The sequence below is a fragment of the Salminus brasiliensis genome, chromosome 17 (assembly GCF_030463535.1).
Source record: "Salminus brasiliensis chromosome 17, fSalBra1.hap2, whole genome shotgun sequence".
In the NCBI taxonomy this organism is placed as follows: domain Eukaryota; kingdom Metazoa; phylum Chordata; class Actinopteri; order Characiformes; family Bryconidae; genus Salminus; species Salminus brasiliensis.
In genome coordinates, this window is record NC_132894.1 from 33,463,125 (window position 1) to 33,474,614 (window position 11,490).

Consider the following 11,490-nt stretch of genomic DNA (forward strand, 5'->3'; position numbering starts at 1 on the left):
TATATATATATATATATATATATATATATATATATATATAAGTAATTCCAGGAGAAGCACCCCTCATATATCATAGAATAACATATCACTTAGAACAACCTGTTCCAACATCAAATAAAGCATGGGATGTTCCCGTGTGTTTATTAACGTTATCATTTCTGTAATATTAGTGAAAATTGTGAAGCAGTATTTAACATAGAAACCATCCCTTTGTAAGTATCCCTTCCTCCAGTGTTGTATTTTTGGGATTTGCAGTGTTAGATTATTACTCAATTGCACCTGGGCTCCCCATACAGCCAGAAAGTGAAATTCACTTTTACTCCACTGCTGTAAATACAAATCATGCATTGCACACCTGCTGTACACATGCATTTGTTGATAAGCTGAGAGATCCAGAAAGTTCTTTAGTTCCCAGACTACAGACACTCTGGTGTTTGTTCATTTTTGGGCGGTCTTGTTCCAATGAAATCATGAGATCAAGCAGAGACATGTTCACTTGTGTACTTCTAGAGCAGATTGGGACATGTCCCAGGGAGTTGTTCTGTGTGGCCTCGTGGCCTAATGGATAAGGCGTCTGACTTCGAATCAGAAGATTGCAGGTTCGAGTCCTGCCGGGGTCGCAGTGTTTTGAGGCTCTGATGGACACAAATCACAGTATTCTCAGACAACAGAGCATATTAATTAATAACTTCACTAAATTTATAAGTTACCAATCTGGAACTCTTTTTTTGCAGGTTAAAGTTTTGCTTAATGAGCGAATGAAAACACATGCTGAGTTCAACATGATTCTGAAGAAATTAAGAATTCAAGGAGAATTTATTGTAATTCGCATCACATGTGGTACATGGGGTGGACCGAAATAGGGATCTCAAGGTGCCAGTTACACCCAAAGAGCAATTATTGAATAAATAAAATAATAATAATAATAACAATAATAATAATAATAATAATAATAATAATAATAATAATTGAATAATATTATTGCTGTTCTGAAAAATCCAGTATAGAATTTTAAATTTTTTCATTTGCTTAACAGCCTTTATCTTCTGTACTTTCAGAGCTAAATTACGTAAAACAGTAAATCAGGAGATGTTTTATGTTCATGTATTATGTACAGTAAAAAAACACTTTTTTGGAGTGTATACATTATAAATTATTTGTATTATAATATATATATTTACATATATATAATTAAATATAAGTAATTCCAGGAGAAGCACCCCTCATATATCATAGAATAACATATCACTTAGAACAACCTGTTCCAACATCAAATAAAGCATGGGATGTTCCAGTGTGTTTATTAACGTTATCATTTCTGTAATATTAGTGAAAATTGTGAAGCAGTATTTAACATAGAAACCGTCCCTTTGTAAGTATCCCTTCCTCCAGTGTTGTATTTTTGGGATTTGCAGTGTTAGATTATTACTCAACTGCACCTGGGCTCCCCATACAGCCAGAAAGTGAAATTCACTTTTACTCCACTGCTGTAAATACAAATCATGCATTGCGCGCCTGCTGTACACATGCATTTGTTGATAAGCTGAGAGATCCAGAAAGTTCTTTAGTTCCCAGACTACAGTCACTCTGGAGTTTGTTCATTTTTGGGCGGTCCTGTTCACTTGTGTACTTCTAGAGCAGATTGGGACATGTTCCAGTGAGTTGTCGTGCACGGCCTCGTGGCCTAATGGATAAGGCGTCTGACTTCGGATCAGAAGATTGCAGGTTCGAGTCCTGCCGGGGTCGCAGTGTTTTGAGGCTCTGATGGACACAAATCACAGTATTCTCAGACAACAGAGCATATTAATTAATAACAATTGCACCTGGGCTCCCCATACAGCCAGAAAGTGAAATTCACTTTTACCCCACTGCTGTAAATACAAATCATGCATTGCGCGCCTGCTGTACACATGCATTTGTTGATAAGCTGAGAGATCCAGAAAGTTCTTTAGTTCCCAGACTACAGTCACTCCCTATTACAGTCAGTGATTCTGAAGGTGAGATTTTAAAGGTAAAACTGCTGATCAGGTTCTCTTCAGTCCCATCTTTTACCTTAGTATTCTGTAGAAGATCAAGTCCAACCCCACCCATACGATATCCAACCGCTTCTGATGGATTAAACAAGCCCTGCTTATACATCAAACCAATCCCAGATAATAAAATCAGTAATGTATCTGTAATTATCGGTAGAATTAATATGTTTTTCAGTTTCACGTTGATCAAAAATATATATATATCAAGCTCCGCCTCCTCAAAATGCAATCAAAGGTGATGCATATTAAATCTAGACTCGATATTATTTTTGAAAAAAAAAAATAATAATAATATGTTTTTTTTTAGTGTCACGTGGTGTAAAAATGTAATAGATGAAAAGGTTTCGAGCCAGCCAGGAGTCGAACCTAGAATCTTCTGATCCGTAGTCAGACGCGTTATCCATTGCGCCACTGGCCCGATGACGAAGAGCCACGACACAGCGGCTCATGTTTCAAAATAAGGGTCTCCTTAAACCACGAGTTTTAGTGTTTAAACCTTTACCACTGAATCCAATTACTCCTTACTGACTATTCCAACAAAGTTAGCTTTTAAAACGGTTAAGCTGACATCCTGAGAGCTCCTGTGTTGGACAGATAACGTTTATATCCAACTTGGGAAGGTTTAGTTAGTGTCATCAGCTCTAGACTTGCTGCTCACCCTCAGAAACACCAAACATTACATTCATAAAATTAACTCACTCGTAAAGGTGGTCTTATTAAGTGTATTTGGGGGATTATTGCTGCTGTTTGTTCATTTTCCAATGAAATCATGAGATCAAACAGAGACATGTTCACTTGTGTACTTCTAGAGCAGATTGGGACATGTCCCATGGTAGTTGTTGTGTGCGGCCTCGTGGCCTAATGGATAAGGCGTCTGACTTCGGATCAGAAGATTGCAGGTTCGAGTCCTGCCGGGGTCGCAGCGTTTTGAGGCTCTGATCGACCAAAATCACAGTATTCTCAGACAACAGAGCATATTAATTAATAACTTCACTAAATCTATAAGTTACAAATCTGAAGCTGTTTTCTTTTTGCAGGTTAAAGTTTTGCTTAATGAGCGAATGAAAACACATGCTGGGTTCAACATGATTCTGAAGGAAGTAAGAATTCAAGGAGACTTTATTGTAATTCGCATCACATGTGGTACATGGGGTGGACCGAAATAGGGATCTCAAGGTCCCAGTTACACCCAAAGAGCAATTATTGAATAAATAATAATAATAATAATAATAATAATAATAATGATTGAATAATATTATTGCTGTTCTGAAAAATCCAGTATAGAAATTTACATTTTTTCATTTGCTTAACAGCCTTTATCTTCTGTACTTTCAGAGCTAAATTACATAAAACAGTAAATCAGGAGATGTTTTATGTTCATGTATTATGTACAGTAAAAAAAGGCACTTTTTTAGAGTGTATACATTATAAATTATTTGTATTATAAAATATATATATAATTAAATATAAGTAATTCCAGGAGAAGCACCCCTCATATATCATAGAATAACATATCACTTAGAACAACCTGTTCCAACATCAAATAAAGCATGGGATGTTCCAGTGTGTTTATTAACGTTATCATTTCTGTAATATTAGTGAAAATTGTGAAGCAGTATTTAACATAAAAACCGTCCCTTTGTAAGTATCCCTTCCTCCAGTGTTGTATTTTTGGGATTTGCAGTGTTAGATTATTACTCAATTGCACCTGGGCTCCCCATACAGCCAGAAAGTGAAATTCACTTTTACCCCACTGCTGTAAATACAAATCATGCATTGCGTGCCTGCTGTACACATGCATTTGTTGATAAGCTGAGAGATCGAGAAAGTTCTTTAGTTCCCAGACTACAGTTACTCTGGTGTTTGTTCATTTTTGGGCGGTCTTGTTCCAATGAAATCATGAGATCAAGCAGAGACATGTTCACTTGTGTACTTCTAGAGCAGATTGGGACATGTCCCAGGGAGTTGTTGTGTGCGGCCTCGTGGCCTAATGGATAAGGCGTCTGACTTCGGATCAGAAGATTGCAGGTTCGAGTCCTGCCGGGGTCGCAGCGTTTTGAGGCTCTGATCGACCAAAATCACAGTATTCTCAGACAACAGAGCATATTAATTAATAACTTCACTAATTCTATAAGTTACAAATCCGGAGCTGTTTTCTTTTTGCAGGTTAAAGTTTTGCTTAATGAGCGAATGAAAACACATGCTGGGTTCAACATGATTCTGAAGGAAGTAAGAATTCAAGGAGAATTTATTGTAATTCGCATCACATGTGGTACATGGGGTGGACCGAAATAGGGATCTCAAGGTCCCAGTTACACCCAAAGAGCAATTATTGAATAAATAATAATAATAATAATAATAATAATAATAATAATGATTGAATAATATTATTGCTGTTCTGAAAAATCCAGTATAGAAATTTACATTTTTTCATTTGCTTAACAGCCTTTATCTTCTGTACTTTCAGAGCTAAATTACATAAAACAGTAAATCAGGAGATGTTTTATGTTCATGTATTATGTACAGTAAAAAAAGGCACTTTTTTAGAGTGTATACATTATAAATTATTTGTATTATAAAATATATATATAATTAAATATAAGTAATTCCAGGAGAAGCACCCCTCATATATCATAGAATAACATATCACTTAGAACAACCTGTTCCAACATCAAATAAAGCATGGGATGTTCCAGTGTGTTTATTAACGTTATCATTTCTGTAATATTAGTGAAAATTGTGAAGCAGTATTTAACATAAAAACCGTCCCTTTGTAAGTATCCCTTCCTCCAGTGTTGTATTTTTGGGATTTGCAGTGTTAGATTATTACTCAATTGCACCTGGGCTCCCCATACAGCCAGAAAGTGAAATTCACTTTTACCCCACTGCTGTAAATACAAATCATGCATTGCGCGCCTGCTGTACACATGCATTTGTTGATAAGCTGAGAGATCCAGAAAGTTCTTTAGTTCCCAGACTACAGTTACTCTGGTGTTTGTTCATTTTTGGGCGGTCTTGTTCCAATGAAATCATGAGATCAAGCAGAGACATGTTCACTTGTGTACTTCTAGAGCAGATTGGGACATGTCCCAGGGAGTTGTTGTGTGCGGCCTCGTGGCCTAATGGATAAGGCGTCTGACTTCGGATCAGAAGATTGCAGGTTCGAGTCCTGCCGGGGTCGCAGCGTTTTGAGGCTCTGATCGACCAAAATCACAGTATTCTCAGACAACAGAGCATATTAATTAATAACTTCACTAAATCTATAAGTTACAAATCTGAAGCTGTTTTCTTTTTGCAGGTTAAAGTTTTGCTTAATGAGCGAATGAAAACACATGCTGGGTTCAACATGATTCTGAAGGAAGTAAGAATTCAAGGAGACTTTATTGTAATTCGCATCACATGTGGTACATGGGGTGGACCGAAATAGGGATCTCAAGGTCCCAGTTACACCCAAAGAGCAATTATTGAATAAATAATAATAATAATAATAATAATAATAATAATAATAATAATAATAATAATGATTGAATAATATTATTGCTGTTCTGAAAAATCCAGTATAGAAATTTACATTTTTTCATTTGCTTAACAGCCTTTATCTTCTGTACTTTCAGAGCTAAATTACATAAAACAGTAAATCAGGAGATGTTTTATGTTCATGTATTATGTACAGTAAAAAAAGGCACTTTTTTAGAGTGTATACATTATAAATTATTTGTATTATAAAATATATATATAATTAAATATAAGTAATTCCAGGAGAAGCACCCCTCATATATCATAGAATAACATATCACTTAGAACAACCTGTTCTAATATTAAATAAAGCATGGGATGTTCCAGTGTGTTTATTAACGTTATCATTTCTGTAATATTAGTGAAAATTGTGAAGCAGTATTTAACATAGAAACCGTCCCTTTGTAAGTATCCCTTCCTCCAGTGTTGTATTTTTGGGATTTGCAGTGTTAGATTATTACTCAATTGCACCTGGGCTCCCCATACAGCCAGAAAGTGAAATTCACTTTTACCCCACTGCTGTAAATACAAATCATGCATTGCGTGCCTGCTGTACACATGCATTTGTTGATAAGCTGAGAGATCCAGAAAGTTCTTTAGTTCCCAGACTACAGTTACTCTGGTGTTTGTTCATTTTTGGGCGGTCTTGTTCCAATGAAATCATGAGACCAAGCAGAGACATGTTCACTTGTGTACTTCTAGAGCAGATTGGGACATGTCCCAGGGAGTCATCGTGCATGGCCTTGTGGCCTAATGGATAAGGCGTCTGACTTCGGATCAGAAGATTGCAGGTTCGAGTCCTGCCGGGGTCGCAGTGTTTTGAGGCTCTGATGGACACAAATCACAGTATTCTCAGACAACAGAACATATTAATTAATAACTTCACTAAATCTATAAGTTACAAATCTGAAGCTGTTTTTTTTTTGCAGGTTAAAGTTTTGCTTAATGAGCGAATGAAAACACATGCTGGGTTCAACATGATTCTGAAGGAAGTAAGAATTCAAGGAGACTTTATTGTAATTCGCATCACATGTGGTACATGGGGTGGACCGAAATAGGGATCTCAAGGTCCCAGTTACACCCAAAGAGCAATTATTGAATAAATAAAATAATAATAATAATAATAATAATAATAATAATAATTGAATAATATTATTGCTGTTCTGAAAAATCCAGTATAGAATTTTAAATTTTTTAAATTAAGTTAAAATAATTCAAATAAGTTACAAATCTGAAGCTGTTTTTTTTTGCAGGTTAAAGTTTTGCTTAATGAGCGAATGAAAACACATGCTGGGTATAATTAAATATAAGTAATTCCAGGAGAAGCACCCCTCATATATCATAGAATAACATATCACTTAGAACAACCTGTTCTAATATCAAATAAAGCATGGGATGTTCCAGTGTGTTTATTAACGTTATCATTTCTGTAATATTAGTGAAAATTGTGAAGCAGTATTTAACATAGAAACCGTCCCTTTGTAAGTATCCCTTCCTCCAGTGTTGTATTTTTGGGATTTGCAGTGTTAGATTATTACTCAATTGCACCTGGGCTCCCCATACAGCCAGAAAGTGAAATTCACTTTTACTCCACTGCTGTAAATACAAATCATGCATTGCGCGCCTGCTGTACACATGCATTTGTTGATAAGCTGAGAGATCCAGAAAGTTCTTTAGTTCCCAGACTACAGTCACTCTGGAGTTTGTTAATTTTCGGGCAGTCTTGTTCCAATGAAATCATGAGATCAAGCAGAGACATGTTCACTTGTGTACTTCTAGAGCAGATTGGGACATGTCCCATGATATTGTTGTGTGTGGCCTCATGGCCTAATGGATAAGCAGTATTTAACATAGAAACCGTCCCTTTGTAAGTATCCCTTCCTCCAGTGTTGTATTTTTGGGATTTGCAGTGTTAGATTATTACTCAATTGCACCTGGGCTCCCCATACAGCCAGAAAGTGAAATTCACTTTTACCCCACTGCTGTAAATACAAATCATGCATTGCGCGCCTGCTGTACACATGCATTTGTTGATAAGACTCGATATTATTTTTGAAAAAATAATAATAATATGTTTTTAGTGTCAAAAACATGAAACTGATTTGGAGTGTATAAATTATTTGTATTATATATATATATAATTAAATATAAGTAATTCCAGGAGAAGCACCCCTCACATTTCATAGAATAACATATCACTTAGAACAACCTGTTCCAACATCAAATAAAGCATGGGATGTTCCAGTGTGTTTATTAACGTTATCATTTCTGTAATATTAGTGAAAATTGTGAAGCAGTATTTAACATAGAAACCGTCCCTTTGTAAGTATCCCTTCCTCCAGTGTTGTATTTTTGGGATTTGCAGTGTTAGATTATTACTCAATTGCACCTGGGCTCCCCATACAGCCAGAAAGTGAAATTCACTTTTACCCCACTGCTGTAAATACAAATCATGCATTGCGCGCCTGCTGTACACATGCATTTGTTGATAAGCTGAGAGATCCAGAAAGTTCTTTAGTTCCCAGACTACAGACACTCTGGTGTTTGTTCATTTTTGGGCGGTCTTGTTCCAATGAAATCATGAGATCAAGCAGAGACATGTTCACTTGTGTACTTCTAGAGCAGATTGGGACTTGTCCCAGGAAGTTGTCGTGTGTGGCCTCGTGGCCTAATGGATAAGGCGTCTGACTTCGGATCAGTAAATTGCAGGTTCGAGTCCTGCGGGGGTCGCAGTGTTTTGAGGCTCTGATGGACACAAATCACAGTGTTCTCAATTTTGTTCCACCCCATGTACCACATGTAATACGAATTACAATAAAGTCTCATTGAAATCAAAGTTTATTGTGATGTCACATGACACAGGTGTAAAGGTGAGAGAAAAACTTAAAAAAAAGAAATACTGAATACTGAACTTATAGAGATTATATATAATATTCTATATTTACATTATCATTACCTGAAAGGGTGTGAATTCAGGTGTAGTGCGGGTGGGGAGAACTCTTTGGCCTTTGTGGGTGCAGTCTGACTGAGCAAGGGAGCTCCAGTAGTAAGTGCAGAGTGTGTTTGTATGGGGAGGAGGTGGGATGATACAGGTGAGATAGCTTGTGGACTGTGGTCCGGTACTCTCTGCTATTGTTCATAAGGGTGAGATTCTTAGTCTGTCGGTAATTCTAAGTGTCTGTTGGGGGATTCTTGTTGGTGTTTGTTCATTTTTGGAGCCAGACGTTTTTCAAGCTGTCTTGTTCCAATCCCCAGAATAAAACCAAGATCAAGCAGAGGCATGTTCACTTGTGTACTTATGTACTAGAGCAAATTGGGACATGTCCTCCACTATTTGAACAAGAGACCTTGTGGCCTAACGGATAAGGCGTCTGACTTCGGATGTGCAGATTGCAGATCGAGGCTCTGCTAGACTAACCTCACAGTATTCTCAGATAAGATAGCTCATCATCATAGCCCTTAAATTTCAGATACACTCCTGAGCTCCCCCTTTTACTCTTCATTCACACACACAGCACATCGCTACTCTGCTTATTCATTCCAGTCTATCAATCTTGATGGATAAAATCAAACCCCCCCTAAATAATATCCAACAAATGGATATGATGGATAAAATCCCAAATAATATCTAATCTAATCTTAATGGATATAATCAAATCCGCCCATAAAATATCCAAACAATCTTAATGGATAAAAACAGTGAATAAAGTCCAGCTCTGCCTGTACCAGATCTCAGCAATTTTGATGGATTAAAACAAGCACCACCCAAATAATACCCACCAATTTCAACATATTAAATCAAGCTCCGCCCCATAATATCCAATCAAAGGTGATGCATTTTAAATCTAGACTCGATATTAATTTCTTTTATGATGAATGTTTTTCAGTTTCGTGTGGGTATTAAAACTTTATCACTGCTGGAAAAGATCTCGAGCCAGCCAGGAGTCGAACCTAGAATCTTCTGATCCGTAGTCAGGTCCAATCTCTGTAATGAACCCGGAGATCATTTAATAAACCCCCCCCCCGTTATGACATCATACAGAGACATGCCATGAAATCAAATGCTGTGTGATCTCGTGGCCTAACAGATAAGGCATCAGACTTTGGCTCAGAATGTTGTAGGTTCGAGTCCTGCCGGAGTCGTAGTGTTTTGAGGCTCTGATGGTCCAAAATCTCACGTGTTTGATTCAACATGTGATTCTAAAAGTGAGGTTTTGAGGTAAAATTATATTAATTAAAAACAGGTTTTCGACAGGACCGGGTCTTTTTCCTTTTTTATAATTTGCTGTAAGATAAAGTTAAGCCCATGAAAAGATCTCGAGCCAGCCAGGAGTCGAACCTTGAATCTTCTGATCCGTAGTCAGGTCCAATCCCTGTAATGAACCCGGAGATCATTTAATAAAATCCCCCCCGTTATGACATCATACAGAGACATGACCTGAAATCAAACATTAAAATCATAATGTTGCTTAAATAAGTTTGATCAAACCTTGATGAATTAATTTGCTGTAAGATAAAGTCAAGCCCAGGAAAAGGTTTCGAGCCAGCCAGGAGTCGAACCTAGAATCTTCTGATCCGTAGTCAGACGCGTTATCCATTGCGCCACTGGCCCGATAGTGGCGAGGAGAGGTACAGCCATTCATCAATTTCACAACAAAGGTCCCCACTTATTGATGCTCAGAAAACTCCAGTACAGAAAGTGAATCTTTTGTACATTTTAAACCATTTACTTTTATTACTGTTACATTTTAATTCGCTTAACAGCCTTTATCTTCTGTACTTTCAGAGCCAACTTACATAAAGCAGTAAATCAGGAGAGGTTTTATTGTTCAGGTATTATGTACAGTAAAAAGCACTTATTTTCTCATGTCTCATGTCCTCCCTTCCTTGATCTAACAATAAACGTCTTAGGAATGTTTTTGTAAATAAAAAAACCGAAATGTTTAAATATTAAGACGTTTAACGTTTTTAAAATATATAAATAAAATATTTTGATAAGACAAGTCTTTATCCAAGTAACTTATTTTAAATAAATATATTTATAGCATGATGTCGGACTCATTATTTGTGTTATAAAATATATTTACATACATACATCTATAAATGTTCAGGTCCTTTAAGCTTCGCTTAGCTTATCACTTAGGACAACATGTTTTGACATAAAATAAAGCAGTCTGCATGTTTTTCACGTTGTTAAAAAAAGTAATAGTTGGAAATATTTAATAATGTAATAGATGAAAAGGTTTCGAGCCAGCCAGGAGTCGAACCTAGAATCTTCTGATCCGTAGTCAGACGCGTTATCCATTGCGCCACTGGCCCGATGACGAAGAGCCACGACACAGCGGCTCATGTTTCAAAATAAGGGTCTCCTTAAACCACGAGTTTTAGTGTTTAAACCTTTACCACTGAATCCAATTACTCCTTACTGACTATTCCAACAAAGTTAGCTTTTAAAACGGTTAAGCTGACATCCTGAGAGCTCCTGTGTTGGACAGATAACGTTTATATCCAACTTGGGAAGGTTTAGTTAGTGTCATCAGCTCTAGACTGGCTGCTCACCCTCAGAAACACCAAACATTACATTCATAAAATTAACTCACTCGTAAAGGTGGTCTTATTAAGTGTATTTGGGGGATTATTGCTGCTGTTTGTTCATTTTCCAATGAAATCATGAAATCAAGCAGAGACATGTTCACTTGTGTACTTCTAGAGCAGATTGGGACATGTCCCAGGGAGTTGTCGTGTGCGGCCTCGTGGCCTAATGGATAAGGCGTCTGACTTCGGATCAGAAGATTGCAGGTTCGAGTCCTGCCGGGGTCGCAGTGTTTTGAGGCTCTGCTGGATAAACCTCACAGTACTCTCAGACAATATTGCATATTAATTAATAACTTCACTAAATCTTTAAATAACAATTCTGAAACAATCAATCTTACAGTGTACA

The 11,490-nt window shown here is 36.9% G+C and overlaps 11 non-coding genes across 11 annotated transcripts; 8 read left to right on the forward strand and 3 right to left on the reverse strand.

Moving 5' to 3' along the window:
- The first annotated feature begins 547 nt into the window (after nucleotides 1-547).
- Nucleotides 548-620, forward strand: trnar-ucg (transfer RNA arginine (anticodon UCG)). The gene has a single exon. It is a non-coding gene; the product is annotated as a tRNA-Arg (tRNA).
- A 1,053-nt stretch (nucleotides 621-1,673) lies between these two features.
- Nucleotides 1,674-1,746, forward strand: trnar-ucg (transfer RNA arginine (anticodon UCG)). Its single transcript has one exon. It is a non-coding gene; the product is annotated as a tRNA-Arg (tRNA).
- Nucleotides 1,747-2,378: 632 nt separating this feature from the next.
- trnar-acg (transfer RNA arginine (anticodon ACG)) lies at nucleotides 2,379-2,451 on the reverse strand. Its single transcript has one exon. It is a non-coding gene; the product is annotated as a tRNA-Arg (tRNA).
- Nucleotides 2,452-2,880: 429 nt separating this feature from the next.
- Nucleotides 2,881-2,953, forward strand: trnar-ucg (transfer RNA arginine (anticodon UCG)). Its single transcript has one exon. It is a non-coding gene; the product is annotated as a tRNA-Arg (tRNA).
- A 1,056-nt stretch (nucleotides 2,954-4,009) lies between these two features.
- On the forward strand, nucleotides 4,010-4,082 carry trnar-ucg (transfer RNA arginine (anticodon UCG)). Its single transcript has one exon. It is a non-coding gene; the product is annotated as a tRNA-Arg (tRNA).
- A 1,059-nt stretch (nucleotides 4,083-5,141) lies between these two features.
- Nucleotides 5,142-5,214, forward strand: trnar-ucg (transfer RNA arginine (anticodon UCG)). The gene has a single exon. It is a non-coding gene; the product is annotated as a tRNA-Arg (tRNA).
- Nucleotides 5,215-6,288: 1,074 nt separating this feature from the next.
- trnar-ucg (transfer RNA arginine (anticodon UCG)) lies at nucleotides 6,289-6,361 on the forward strand. The gene has a single exon. It is a non-coding gene; the product is annotated as a tRNA-Arg (tRNA).
- Nucleotides 6,362-8,206: 1,845 nt separating this feature from the next.
- Nucleotides 8,207-8,279, forward strand: trnar-ucg (transfer RNA arginine (anticodon UCG)). The gene has a single exon. It is a non-coding gene; the product is annotated as a tRNA-Arg (tRNA).
- Nucleotides 8,280-10,088: 1,809 nt separating this feature from the next.
- Nucleotides 10,089-10,161, reverse strand: trnar-acg (transfer RNA arginine (anticodon ACG)). Its single transcript has one exon. It is a non-coding gene; the product is annotated as a tRNA-Arg (tRNA).
- A 634-nt stretch (nucleotides 10,162-10,795) lies between these two features.
- Nucleotides 10,796-10,868, reverse strand: trnar-acg (transfer RNA arginine (anticodon ACG)). Its single transcript has one exon. It is a non-coding gene; the product is annotated as a tRNA-Arg (tRNA).
- Nucleotides 10,869-11,296: 428 nt separating this feature from the next.
- On the forward strand, nucleotides 11,297-11,369 carry trnar-ucg (transfer RNA arginine (anticodon UCG)). Its single transcript has one exon. It is a non-coding gene; the product is annotated as a tRNA-Arg (tRNA).
- The last annotated feature ends 121 nt before the right edge of the window (nucleotides 11,370-11,490 follow it).